Genomic DNA, 2661 nt, shown 5'->3' with positions numbered 1-2661 from the left:
CGTGAGCAGCAGGATTCGAACCTGCGCGGGCAGAGCCCACATGATTTCTAGTCGGGCAGAGCCCACATGATTTCTAGCCATGCCCGATAACCACTCCGGCATGCCCACTGGAACACTGCTCATTTGATGCTTATAAACTAAAATTATGACTAAAAATTAAACTTGCCCGGGAAATTTTCGCTTTTCAGAAATTTGTTCGACGTTAGAAAATGTTTTTTTTTATATATATAATTTATCAAAAAAACTGAATTTTTTTATCTTCATTATTTTCTATACAATTTTTTTAAAAAAATAAATAGAATTAAAATATTATAAAAATTTTATAATTTTAAAAAATAGAATTAAAATTTTAATGCTTCTTCTAAAACTATGGATTATTTTGATCCTCTAATATAAGACACTAATAAGCACTTTTAAATTAACAGTTAATTTAATAAAATTTATTTATTATAAAAAATTATTAATTAATATAAGAATTTAATTTTAACATTTTATGTCAACATATTTTGACTCAATTTTTAAGTGGTGTAAATATTTAAATTATATTGAGATAAGTTATGCTAATTTTTTATTAGATAATTTTTTGAAAACTAATTATTAGATTAAAAGTTATATATATATATATATATATATATATATATATATATATATGAAGAGAGTATTTTTTTATGTAAGGGTAAATGAAACAAAATTTGACTATTAGATTTATCATAAATGGTTGAAATTTAAATATATAAATTATATAATTTTTAAAAAGTTGCATAATTTTTTTAATTGATTATATGAATTTTTAAATGTTATAATAACTACCTGTAAATAATTATACGATCCATATTTAGTATCAACTCAATAAAAGGAATAAGACAAAAAAAATTATAAAAGTATAGAAACAAACAAAAACAAAATTAAAATTAAAATCAAATATCCGTAAAAATTGTGGACATCACAAAAACATGTTAAAGACTTTCCAAAATATTCTCTTAATACTTTATAAGTAAGTAAGAATATTTAACATTTTAAAATATAAAAATACTCAATAATTTTTATTTAATAAAAAATTAGAAAGAAGACAACATAAAAGTTAGACTAGTCCTATAAAATATAAAACGCTTTCTCATTTTTGGACTACTCTTTAGTTGTTTTTTCCCCTACAAACCAATAGGTAAAACAAATAAGTGATGCAATCCTTATGTTGGTGACAACGTCTTTCAATAGTGAAAGTTTTGCTTTATGCAACAAAAATTGAAAATTTGTGCGTAGATATACATCATGCTCAACAAATGCGAAAAGTTTCATACCTTCATATTCTAAAGATTTGTCCTTATGTAAGACCTAATTGATGACAATTCTTTTCACGTCATTGAACGTGATTTTATAATTATAAGCTAAGTTCATCTAAGCACGCAACTAAACCTTTGTCTTTCTTTCTAATGAATAACCAATAAATTATTGAACACACCTTTGAAGAAACATAGGATTACTACTTTGTAATTTGATGTATCAAACTGTGTGGTTGACATACAAACAACTTATTTTTCACTAGACATTTTATGTATATATGCCAACTTAGATAATCTTAAGATTTAACATTTTTTCATCAATTGGTAAATGACATATTTTGTAGTTTCATTGTGTTGTGTAGCACTGGTTGTGGCCTTGTTTCTGATGCAAGTAGGAGTATTCTGCTGTAGTCTTGCAGTTGTACTACTATACAGTGCTGCCTATTAACTAGACATTTGTTGATTAGGATAACAAAGTGTGAACGCCTTCAAGGAATAAGAAGATGCTTCATATTAGTTTAGTGAATAAATACGGATATATAGATTGAATAAATTTTTAATTGAATTACAATAAGTATATTAAAAACAAATTATTAATTTATTTGGGACCTATTAAAATTATATTAAAAAAATATAATCTATTTATTTATACCTTATTTAATAAAAATTATTTAATCTTTTCATTAATCATATATTCATTCATTTAAAGTATATAATATTATTTTTTTTAAAATATTTGTATTGAATAAAATTTAATATTAGTACCTCTGCATTCTTTTATCTAAATACTGTAAAGTTTAGGATTCATCTCTTTTTTATATATATAATAAATCAATTGAATTAGAAGCAATTACCTAATTAAGTAATGTGTTGTACAAAGTAGAGATTCTAATATTAAATCATACTGAAGCTTATGAGGGTATTAATATTAATATTATTTAAACTAAGAAGAGAAGGAAATGAGAATTCAATCCAAGGATATTCAAACCTTATATTGAGAACTAATAGAAAAATCAAACAATCATAATTTCTAAAAATATCTTTTAAAAAATAAAATAATTTTTTAATGAATAATGTAAAATGTAGAAGAGAGAATATTATTTTTATTTTGTAAGTGGCTATTTACAGTTATATAGACAGTGTTACACATGAAGAAGAGAAATAAAGAAACTAATAAATCAGAAAAAAAAATTATAAAATATTCTAAAAAATAATCAAGTTATTATTTGATACTTTTGTATATTTTAACACTTCTCTTTAAACTAAAACTTTTAACTTTATCTTGTTACAAATGAATATATATGATGGATGGATCTCCAAATGGTCATGCCAAGGACTGCAAGAATCATTTTCTTCAACACGTTGGATTTCAATTTAACAA

At 23.1% G+C, this 2661-nt stretch overlaps 1 non-coding gene across 1 annotated transcript; it reads right to left on the bottom strand.

Moving 5' to 3' along the window:
- Positions 1 to 108, bottom strand: TRNAS-AGA. Its single transcript has 2 exons — positions 72 to 108; positions 1 to 45 (listed from the first exon to the last, which is right to left on the bottom strand). It is a non-coding gene; the product is annotated as a tRNA-Ser (tRNA).
- Between the last annotated feature and the right edge of the window lie 2553 nt (positions 109 to 2661).

The sequence above is a fragment of the Abrus precatorius genome, unplaced genomic scaffold, assembly GCF_003935025.1.
Source record: "Abrus precatorius isolate BTA unplaced genomic scaffold, Abrus_2018 Scaffold8, whole genome shotgun sequence".
Classification (NCBI taxonomy): domain Eukaryota; kingdom Viridiplantae; phylum Streptophyta; class Magnoliopsida; order Fabales; family Fabaceae; genus Abrus; species Abrus precatorius.
This window is presented reverse-complemented; position numbering and strand designations above follow the sequence as displayed.